Genomic DNA, 12,121 nt, shown 5'->3' with positions numbered 1-12,121 from the left:
CTGCTAGTGGCACCAGTGCGACCTCAGATTTTTTTAGTTGCAATTTGAGAAATTAGGTCGTGCGCGCGACCAAATTGTTCGCACTCTAGAGCCCTGCTCCAGCAGATTATTTATTGATTCCGATGAAGGATTGGAGATCAGCTTAACTGCTGAGGAACTCACATGGTTAGAGCAGTCAACCTTGGTTCTGGTGTCCTCACCCAGGGTTTTGCTGAGGGCTCGCATTGCCCCAGAGCTCAACTGGCTTACATCATGTGAGCTTGGGCATGGATTGAGACTTGGAGTGGGGCTTTGCCCTCCAAGAAGCTTACAACTGTATCATTCTGACTCCCTGTTGGTTCATCAGACATGCAGCATGGGCTCTCACTAGTTGAGTCATAGTCAGTGGAATTACAAGAGGAGGATTCATTCATTTCTTCTGTGCTGTGGACCATGCAGACTCTCAATTTGCAGGCCTGATATTACCCTCTCCAGAGATGATTTTACAATATCCCTACTGATCATGCAGATTCAAGAGGGGCTTGGATGACAGATGCTACTGCAACATTTTCTGCTATCAGTCAATGGTGCTGTTACTTCCTCCTCTGTGGTTAATATTGCAGAGGAAGGGGGGAGGTTATTGAGATCCTCCTCTATGTTGCTGTCAGTGTCTGCCCACTGAGAGTATCCACTGAAGTGTCCTGAGAGACCTACTGAGTTCAGGAAAACAGAACTGCAGTACTCTTTACCAGGGGTGGAAAGTAACTAATTACATTTACTCACATTACTGTAATTGAGTACTTTTTATGAGTAATTTGTAATTTTCTGAGTAGTTTTTGAAATATGTAATTTTTACTTTTACTTGAGTACATCTATTTTTCTATCGATTCAACTATCGATTGGTCGACTAGTCTAAACGATTAATTATCTGCAGAACAAAAAACAAAGAAACGGGCTCTCTTGTAAATTACATATATTCCGACATCATAATACAGAACAAAAAATGTAAAACAGCTTTATAGTGCAAAATGTTAGTGCAAAACCTTACTCTCCAGCATAGTAAACATAAAAAAGAAGGCTTATTCAGTGATGTAACTTGAAATTCCACATTTCCTTTATCAAATTCAAGTTTTTTATATTAAACAAAGTGCATACTATTAAACGGCTTTGTTGCATGTGACAGTCACACTGTCTACATTCTGATTAAGAACAGGGCTGCCCTCACTTTAGCCTAAATTCCAGCACTTTTCAAACCTGAAACACAAAGCAACATTAATTTTTGTCAGGTAAATGTTCATTCCCCTGTTTTTGAGGGGTGTTTCTTTATACTACCACATATCGTTTCGGACAACACTGCACAGATTGTGACGCGGCGAGTTTAAACGCTTCCGCGCGAGGTGTGTGGACTGCAAAGTCGCGTGCTACGGTCACTCGCGAAAGTATAATCCATAATAAATAATCTGAGATTTTTTATTTTTTTTTTTTGCTGATGCTGGTCCAGCGTGGCGCGTGCCATAGGTTGCCGACCCCTGCTGTAGACTTTTGCGAAGCTCCTTTGGCTCCGCTGCAACCAGCATTTTTGAGTGGCGCTGACCAATGACTGGAGACTCTCTGATGTCACGCGTTGAGGAAAAGCATTTCTTTGAACGGACGCATTGTAGAAATTAAAATGGAACATTAATAAACATTAAAAAAATAAATCAATGTAAAAAAAAACCCAAACCCGATGTGTCGACTTAAAATATTGAAGTCGAAGTATTTTCTGCATTGACGTCATCAACTTTATCGACCAATCGCGGCAGCCCTATTACTGAGTAAAAAAATATTGATGGTGAAAAATTAAATGCGGGCAGAAATTTAAACTTCTGAGTCCCAGAACTGAAGGCCAATTGCATGGCCTTGCCTTGCGCGCGCCCTTTCCATTGTCTCATAATCAGGTCGTCATCTGGTGCACTTTTTTTCCGAAAGGATGAGATTGTTCTATTTTTAAATCTTCTATGTATCAGGTTCTGTGGAGTCCTGTGGACATTTTATTGTGAAAAGTGGAATGCTGTAGGCACTGTATTTTGAATAGTTGGATTCTGTGAGCATTTTAAATAGTGGAATCCTGTGTGCATTTTGGTTTATTTTGAGATGTGGGATCCTGTGGTCATTTTATATTTTATTTTGAGTTGTGGCAACCTGTGGGCATTTTATTGTGAATAGTGGGATCCGGTGGGCACTGTATTTTGAATAGTTGGATCCTGTGAGCACTTACTTTTAAATTGTGGGATCCTATGAGCATTTTATTGTGAGTAGTGGAATCCTGTTGCATTTTAGTTTGATTTGTGGCATCTTGTGGGCACTTAATTTTGTGTGCATTTTGTTTTTTGAATAATTTGTAATTTAAATTTCTTTATTCTTATCATAGTGTTGTCCGTTGGACAATAGGACTGATCCTTGTGCTGTGAGGACTGTCCTTGTGCTGTGAGGAAGTATGTTCCTGAGCCCAGCTGATCTTTTTGCAAGTGTGGATGTGCACTTAAATACGCTTTGAAATCGATTAAAACAACTTGTGCTGAATTTGGTTCATGATTCATCCATGCATTAAATAACAAAGTAACTAAGTAACTTTTACTCTAATTACATTTTAAATGAAGTAATTTTGTACTTTTACTCGAGTAAATTTTGAGATGGGTAATTTTATTTTTACTCTGAGTAGATTTTAGGCAAAAGTAATGATACTTTTACTCAATTACAATTTTTTCAGTACTCTTTCCACCTCTGCTCTTTACTGGCTGTGCCTGAGATGACAGCTGTGACAATGGGTTCTTCAGCTGTTTGGTCCATCTCTTAATCTTTTGAAGACACTGGAATAAAATCACTGGATGAATCTGTTCTATTGCTTGGTATACTACATTCCTCATGCAGGAACTCCAGCAGAACAGAAACAAGATTCTCCTTTACTTCTCTTGTTAAAGAAGTTGTGATTTTTTAAAAATAAAATTTTGCAGATTTTCCACTGTCATCTTTGCAATTTGGGGTATGAAACAACATGTCAAATTTGGATTAAGATCAAACAATTAAACACGATGATTTTCATTTGTACTTGAAATACAATGATTTATAAAATAAGTGAGAACTAGGGTTGTAGCGGTAACCGGTTTCACGGTATACCACGGTATTAAAATGCACGGTTTTCATACTGTGTGCGTTTGCTTATTACCGGTAAAAGGCAAGCTAGCGGAGAAACTCACCTGCACATGCGCAATTTCACTCCGGTTCAGCTACTCCGCACACATCGTTGAGAATGGCAGAAAGTGCATCAGACTTAACACATTTTTTTTTACAAAATAAAGGCTAAACTAAAATCAGCAGCGAAAATGACGTAATCGCAGTGGCTCCGCCTGTGCGTGAGGGCCTCGGCGGGAAAGCTTTAAAATAGAAATCTCTATTGTGAGGATCATGTCAGAAATAAATCCTCTCTTTCTGCAGTATCTGGTTATATTCCAACTTGGCAGTAAAACAGATGTTTACAACAGTTGTTGATCAGACACTGACCCAGGCTCAGTTTATCAGATATTAAATAATTTTACTTAAATTTTACTTAAATACTTAAATAATTGTACTGAAATCCATGATTTAGGTTTCTCTAATTGTGCAGTATTTATAAACAGGTGTACAGCTTATTTTTTTAAAGGAGACATTTTGTATACAATAGTTCCAGGTTTCTACAATAAATAGTTCATTCAAAAAAAATCTTTTGTTGTAATTTCTTTAAGGGTCAGTGTATCTTTTAATAATATATGTAACAAACTCTGATACCGCGTTATTTTCTGAGACGGTTATCATACCGTGAAAACCTCATACCGTTACAACCCTAATGAGGACCTAGAATAGTGCAACTTAAAAGCTGTTCTAGTCACTGAAGATCTAGCATTATCTCTTTAGTATAAGTAATTATCAAACTCACGTCATCTTCAGCAGACAAACTGTTACTGTGACCCTTGAAGGAGGCACGACGAGCGTGGAACGGTGCACATGAAACGTTTAATAACACGGATAACAGGTGTAAGCTCCGTGCGGAGGGCAAGCACATACAACTGACACTCACGCAGGCACGAAACTTTAGACAAAGATGAGCACAAGACATTGCACGAATGCACATTAAATAGGTGATTAACACATACCCTCGTGATCTTGAGACAAGGCACAGGTGCGACTACGAACACGTTCACAAACAACCCACACCCACAGAACTACAAATATGGACATAACACGCCCACAGGGAAGGGTCCGGAGCTGTGACCGTGACAGTTACTCCTAACAAAAGCAAAACAACAAAGCCAAGTTTGTCATGTTTGTCTTTCACATAGCAGCTTTTGTCCATTATGAAAGCTTAATTATTACTGGATTTCATTAAGTCGCTTACTTATTAGATGAAATGGAGAGAACAGGTCGCGCCCTTGAGAGAAATCTGCTCAGGTTCTCCAGGTGCTCCTGGCCTTGGCCTTCCAGTCGTAGCTCTCAGATGATCTTCTCCAGCTCCTCAAGCTGAAACCGATGGCTCAGTTCCAAGACCTAAGTAAACAAACATGGTCAAGATAAACCTTAAATGCCCAGTCAACATCTGATCAATCAGCAACACTGCTGCACAGCTGGTCATGTATTATTTTATAGTATATTCATGCTAAACTGCCTTCCTACTGTTGGCTTAAAAGACGACACGTTTTAAACGAAATGTAAACTTTAATCACACGCACATTCACAGTTAACACCTACCAGTTCAGCACACTGAGGGTCACTCCATTTCATGAATTTCTGATACCTGCACATAAAATAACTTAATCTTAAATAATTCTACATGTCACATAAATCATTGTAACTTCTGATAAATGTTATAGTATTGAATCTGAAGCTACAGAAGCCTACATTGTCTTGAAAGTATTCTTCCCTTTGTAAACGAGCCACATGTCTGAAATAGTGACATGCTGTGGAAGCTCGCCTCTCAGTCCCTGCAGCATGAACTCTTTCAGAAGCTCTTTCTGCAAGGATAAACTGATGTTACAATTGCAAATAAGAATGGCTTATATCTTTTCAGTTTAAGGACATTAATTTACACATGCTTTATGGCATATTAATAAATGTTATATACTATATACATTTTAGCTATACACACACACACACACACACACACTACTAAGTTTCAGAATGTTGTACTGAGTTCTCTTCTTAGTTCATCTCTGCACTTCTGAATATTACCCCAACATTAAGTGTTAGTGAAGGTTTTAAATATGTAAATCAGTTTAACTGAATGACAGCTGACTTGCCTGTTTTTGGACAAAGAGCTTTTCCCAGCTCTGCTGAACAGTCTTCATGTAATTCAAGTGCTGGCTGAGTTCCTTCCGAGAGCACAGAACCTGAAAAAAGTGCTGGTTTAGAACCTTTTCTTCTAACTCTAATATTAATATTGTAAAAATACTTCAAAGTCTAATATCACATTCTGAAAATGAATGTATATCTTGTCCTTTAAAAAATGTTCAAAACTTCCTGTAAATGACCAGGATCATCTGTAACGAGGGTCCTCAGGGTACAGAGGACCCACGGGGTTTTTGTTTGATGGACTCAGGAGCAAACTCAAAAGCACAAATAGCGAACTGAGACCTCCGCGAGGAGCGGGAAACGCAGAAAATAAAAACAGAGAAAAGTCTCTGAAAAACCAAACTGAAAACACACGGAGGCAACAACTCAACGTGTCGGTAAGAACTGGAGCACAAACGAACAAAATAATGAAACCTGAGAACCAAAAACACACGGAGGCAATAACTCAACGTGTCGGTAAGAACTGGAGCACAAACGAACAAAATAATGAAACCTGAGAACCAAAAACACACGGAGGCAATAACTCAACGTGTCGTTAAGAACTAGAGCACAAATGAACAAAATAATGAAATGGTACAGGAAGGGTACAGCGAGGGAAAACTTGAGGTAGGCCAGGAAGGGCGCAGGAGAGAGACTCGAAGGGAACAGGGGAAAAAACGAGAGACCAAAGTACGAAAGATTTTAAGAATACCGGCTGGCAGTACGTGCGAGAGGCAACAAACAACTCAGCAGTGAGGCACTGCAACTGTGCCTGTTAAATAGGGGAAGGCACAGCTGCAGGTCCTTACTGCTGATTGCGTCTCGTTAGGTCGTGAAGGCGTGCACTCCTCCTAGTGGCGACAGGAGGGACGGTCCTGGACCCAGCCCTGGTTGGAGTGGGCAGAGCACGCCCTCTGTTGGCGACAGGAGGGACGGTCCTGGACCCAGCCCTGACATCATCACTGAGTTTAAATCCATTGAATTAATTAATTTGGGTTTTGATGTGTGTTGATGTATTTATATTCTGTGGATGTTTGTGTTGTGAATTTGTGTAGTTAAATTTGTCCTGCTGAGGATGCCGTGGATTGCACAGGGCAGAGCACCTATAAAGGTAGAGAAGTCAAAGGTGGTCGTAATGAGACGTAGCTGTTTGAGCCTAGATGCAGAGTGTATTGCGGGTTTGCATTTTTTCAAAGAAAATATTGACGCCTGTGTCTAACGACGGAGTAAGGGAATCTGTGCTTGCAGTCCTTGGTCAGCGCAGCGAGGTATGTCTTATTTTGTATGGCTTTGTATATGGTTGGTGTGTTTGAGATTTGTATGGAGTGACTGATGCATTGTTTGTATTTTATTCAGTTTTCACGGAGCTAAGAGACAAAATAAATGAATGAAGTTTACACTGTCATGAGCAAAAAATAAAGGAAATTTAAGTGCCTGTTGAGACTCTCTTTGGGCTCCAAGGGTTGCTACACTTGCTACAAAGCCTTCTGTTTTCATGTCTGAGATAATGTGTGTACCTTCTCATCATGAGTTATAAGGCCATGCTTAATAAGCAGCCTTTTCCTATTTGGCTGGCTAAAGAAGCTCTTCAAGTGTGAATCATGCAGACTGCTGTAGGTCCAGTCAGTCAGGTGCATGTTGGGATCCCACAAGTCAAAGTCTGGGAAAGGTCGAGTGAGCTGTCAGGAAAGAATAACATCAAAAACATTTTAAACCTGCCGCACACATCCAACTAACTAAATCACAAGCATTTAAGATGGTTGAAGTAAAAACATCTACAACCATAAACCGGTCCAGATTAAGTCGAAGTGTTTTCATTAGAGGTGAAAATTATTCTTCCCACACTCACATTCTCTCCCAATTTGCCCCTGTAGAGCACAGAAGGCCTGGCAGGAACTTCAGATCTCTGGTCCTTCTTCATGGTGTCGATCTTGTTAGCTTTCATCTGTAAAACAGAAGAAATCCCCATCATTAAATCACTACAAAGCTGTTTGATTTCTTTGAAAGAAACGTACACCACTTCCATGTGTTCTTGGACTCTTCTTCCCATGTGAACTCAGTACAGTTGTAACACTCACTTGTGTTATTGTAAATTATTTGCACTGCTGTCTCAACCATCCACCAAGCATGATGTGTTCTTCATCAAATCACATATACAACAGCTATATAACATTTCTTCCTGTTATATCATTACATTTACGAAACAAATTCTTCATTACAGATTCCAGTGGCAGCTAGTGAAAAATCCTCCAGGTGGAGCAGTCTGTCCTAAAACCGAGTGAAGCTGCCTATATGTGAAACAGTGAAAAATATCCAGAATATTGTCAACTAAATGAAATCATTTAAAGAAAGAGAAGACATTAACAAGCATTCTATTCCTCTAAATTATTCATTTTATTTTACAAAATGACCGTAATTCATTTGGCAGTTGTAAAGGGCTCATTTTAGCTCCGTTTGCCAGAACCACCATTACAACACAGAGATCAGCTAGAGGTGGGCGTATCGATCCAAATATCAGTATTGATACCAACACAGGTATTGATATTGAACAATACTCGTGTAAAAAGATCAATACTCTAGCTTTTTTCTCTCCTGCACGCACTGACTGCTGTGCACGTGGATTCACCAAAGTCTCCTCTGTCTGTAGAGCAGTGCTGCGTCACACAGCATGGAGCAGCGACCCGCCCCACTCTCGTCTTTTGTTGTTGCATCGTCACGTGGCTCAGAGGCACCAGTCAAAAAGCCATGCAGGTAGACTCAGCCTGGTTCTGCCCACTCAGCGCTCTCCTTGAGTCGACACGTCACAGTAAGGAGACGCCACAGGAGTATTGAAATACACTGGGGTCTTGGGTTCAAGTCCTTGTCTGAGTGGAGTTTCCATGTTCTCTGCGTGGGTTTCCTTAGGTGTCTCTGGTTTCCTCCCACAGTCCCAAAACATGGAAATTAGGTACATTGGCATTCCCTGACTAATTCTCCCTGAGTGTGTAACTGTGTCTCTGTTCAATAGAAAAGCAGGGGTCTGTGCATGAATGTGTGTGTGCTTGTATGCCCAGTGGTGGATGGTGCTCTGTCACTAGGGTCTGTCCTATCTCCCCTTCCTGCACCCCATTCAGTCCTCCAGGGGGGCTGTGGCTTCTGGTAAAGAGTATGCTCTGTGCAATTGGCTGCCGCTTCTCGTTGGTGTGTGATTGATTGTGTAAGACTTGTACCTGTGTTAAAATTGTAAAGTGACCATGGGTATCTTGAAAGGTGCTATATAAATTGAACGTTCATTCATTCGTTCATTCATTCAAAAAAAAATTATTTTGCTAATATTAAGGCAAACTGTTTTGTTACTGTTCCATTGTTTCGAAACAAAAATATTGATTGTGATAATAAAGTATTTTGTTGTCACATACAATGTTTGGTGAAATTATATCCTAGATCTTTTGGATCCTTTGGATCTATGAAGCTTAAATATAAAAGTATCGGTATTGGTATCGATATCAGCGATACTGGCCCTGTATTTACTTGGTATCAGATCGATACCACAATTCCCAGTATCACCCACCTCTAGGATCAGCTAACGTTAGCAGTACTAGCTAAACGAGCTAACAGTTAGCAGGCGTTACTTCAATTCACAAATTAGCTACACAACAATTCATTAGCTAACTAGAAAACTAAAGCTAGTTAAAAGTTACTACTACTAGTGCTGAAAAGCTAAAGACACAAAATCTGAAAAATTACAGCCATCTCACTTGGGCAGACTGTGTACAAAAAAGTGATCATCGACATCGTCGTCAGCTACATAGAAACCCAAGTACCCGATCAATTCTTATGGCAGCTTGATATAATAGCGCAGCTAGGAAGCTTTTACATCACTGTTATGTTCAAAGTAACCAGAGAGATGAAGATTTACACAGAGATGGTAATCACCAAGTGTTTTTTTGAAGTAAAAATTTTACTTTTCTATCAGAGGTATTTTTTGGATACTGTCCTGAGATCATATATCTATCAATCCAAATAAGTATTATTAGAATTACTGTTTTGTAAGCTAAAATTAGAAATGATTAACATGTGTCCAACTAGCAGTCAGGCTCATTCACATGAGGTGAAATCATAACTGGTGATACTGGGACGATTGTAACGCCTTGTTACAACCGTCCCTGAACCAAGTAGTCAGTGACAATGACCATGTATGATCTGCCAAGCATTGTGAAGAGTGCCCTTCCCCTGGCTGCAACATCAACAAATATTCAGGCTGGGTTTGTAAGCACTGGAATTTGGCCTTTCAAAAAGATATTTTTAATGACAGCTACTTTGCACCATCCCTGGTCACAGATCGCCCACTGCCAGCAGTGACACCAGAGGTTCCATCTTCCACTGCAGCTGCAGTGAATGCAGTTGCATGTATTACAGCTCCAATACCCACTGTGGCAACGGTGGCATCCTACACACCACCTGCAACATCCTCCCCATCACACCATGTGTGGTGCCTGAACCTTCATCCTCCCCATCACACCATGTGTGGCGCCTGAACCTTCCCCTCTTTTTTTGTCATGTGGTGTGAGTCATGGCCTGGTGGTTAGGGAACTGGTCTTGTGACCGGAGGGTCATGGGTTCGTTTCCCAAACCTGAGGCCATGACTGAGGTGCCCCTGAGCAAGGCCCTTAACCCTCAATTGCTCACTTGTATAAAAAACAAGATTAAAAAAAACGTAAGTCGCTCTGGATAAGGGCGTCTGCCAAATGCCATAAATGTAAATGTGTGAGAATAATCATTAGGCCTATTTTAAAAAAGAAATCAATAGTCACAATAACATGAATAAAAATAATCTTTTTCATTTTGAGTATTTGATTGATTAATTAAGTAAATTTTAGATGTTACAACTGTCCCAGTACCCAGGGACAGTTGTAACATTGGAGTGACTATATTTAAATCAATTTTGCAACCTGTACATGTTTCATAAACCCACTTATATACATTGTTTCAGTAGTTGACACATTGAAGTTCATAATACAGCAAATTGGCTATTCCAGTGTAAATGGTTTTTGATTTATTGGAAAAATCACAAAAAGTGTTACAACTGTCCCTGGTCTCCCCTATAATAAAATTTATATAATATAATATTTATATACAAAGGTTTGCAAAATATATAATAATACTGTAACGCAGCGTATGCTGCGGAGTGAGGAGGTGGACACAAATGCTGAGGAGAGCGAGATTTAATAAAGGGAATTCCAAAATCAGGGTCAAATAGGAAGGCGTTGGTCAAATTAGTTAAGGAGTCCAAACATGAAACACGGAGAGGCATAAATGAACACTGAGTACACAAGGGACTAAGGCACTGAACAATATACTTAAACACGGGCAGAACGCAGATGAAACGAAACAACCAGGAAACAGAAAACAGAGCGACTGGGCAGCGATACTCACAGAACCAGGTTTACACAGGAACGAATACATGAATACCGAAACACATTTGAATGCATTCAGGAACACAATCACCGACAAGGGGCTAGGGAAACACAGGGACTATAAGAACATGGAACTAACAAGACACAGCTGATCACACTGACAACAACAGACAGACGGAAACCAGGGCAACAGGCAAGCAGGGCGGGGCTAACGGGCAAGGAACAACACAGACATGAGGAACAGGGACACCGGAGTGACAGCTAAGAGAGGGGGGCGTAGCCCTACGTGACAGGTGAGATATTGCACATTAAACATATTGAATATTGCACATTTTTCTGCATGTGGTAGTAATGTTAAATATAAACTACAAGCTATTGAGAGCAGCGTGTGTTATACAGTCTGACGGCATGTGGAAGGAAGGACCTGCGGTATCTTCACGCACCGCGGGTGCTGCAGCCGGGAACTGAAGGAGCTGCTTACTGCAGTCAGAGAGTGGTGCATGGGGTGTGACAGGTTCCTCAGCATGTGTTTAAACCTAGTCCTCATTCTCCTGTCTCCCACCACCTCCACTGGGTCAAGAGGACACCCGAGGACAGAGTTGGACTTCCTGATGATCCTGGTCAGTCTCTTCCTGTCGGCGGTGGAGATGCTGATACCCCAGCAGACCATAGAATATGGCTGATGCCACCACAGCATCAAAGAAGGTCCTCAGAAGTGTCCCCTACACACCAAAGGATCTGAGTCTCCTTTGGAGATTCAGTCTGCTCTGACCCTTCCTGTAGAGAGCAGCTGTGTTATCAGTCCAGTCCAGCTTGTTGTTGTTCCAGAATATGAATCAATAATTTAAGACGTTTTTGTAACATTGAAACTTGTGGGAAACAAACATGGATTGCTGAGTTGGGAAAACCAGAGTTTATAGAATAGAACCAGAGGTTAACTAGACAAGCCACTATGGGGTAGTGGTTACTAGAATCCAAATGCTGTACTGGTGGCATGGAGACTGGGAACCTATGTGAACCCATGGTGGCATGTATGGAAAACTGAAACTGTAAGCACTGTTATGAAACGCTCTTCTCCGTACATGTGTTCACCTTCGGATTGCGGAATGTCCACTGCGTTACATTACGCAGGAACAGGGGATTCTTCATGATCACTGACCCTGTAGTGTTTTATGTAGTGGGTGTGAGGGGTCTTCATTATCAGACACCTTAATTACCCAGCATCCTCCACTCCACCTCCATCTCCACTGTGTCCAGTTTGGCCTCCAGGACAGCGCTGGCCTTTCTGATAATCTTATTCAGCATACAACAGCCTTAAACAGCACACAACAGCCTAAAAGCACTTTACATCACTGACTCATAGAAATTTCTCTCACCAAAGGCTCTCAGGAAGTAGTGTAGGCTCT

The 12,121-nt window shown here is 40.9% G+C and overlaps 1 long non-coding RNA gene across 1 annotated transcript; it reads right to left on the bottom strand.

Annotated features, from left to right (window-relative positions):
• Positions 1–4,007: 4,007 nt before the first annotated feature.
• Positions 4,008–4,980, bottom strand: LOC143508762 (uncharacterized). The gene is made up of 4 exons (XR_013129456.1): positions 4,891–4,980; positions 4,741–4,786; positions 4,391–4,539; positions 4,008–4,281 (listed from the first exon to the last, which is right to left on the bottom strand). It is a non-coding gene; the product is annotated as an uncharacterized LOC143508762 (long non-coding RNA).
• Positions 4,981–12,121: the final 7,141 nt, after the last annotated feature.

The sequence above is a fragment of the Brachyhypopomus gauderio genome, chromosome 2 (assembly GCF_052324685.1).
Source record: "Brachyhypopomus gauderio isolate BG-103 chromosome 2, BGAUD_0.2, whole genome shotgun sequence".
NCBI classification, from domain to species: domain Eukaryota; kingdom Metazoa; phylum Chordata; class Actinopteri; order Gymnotiformes; family Hypopomidae; genus Brachyhypopomus; species Brachyhypopomus gauderio.
The sequence above is the reverse complement of the archived record's forward strand: the minus strand, read 5'-3'. Positions and strand labels throughout refer to the sequence as shown.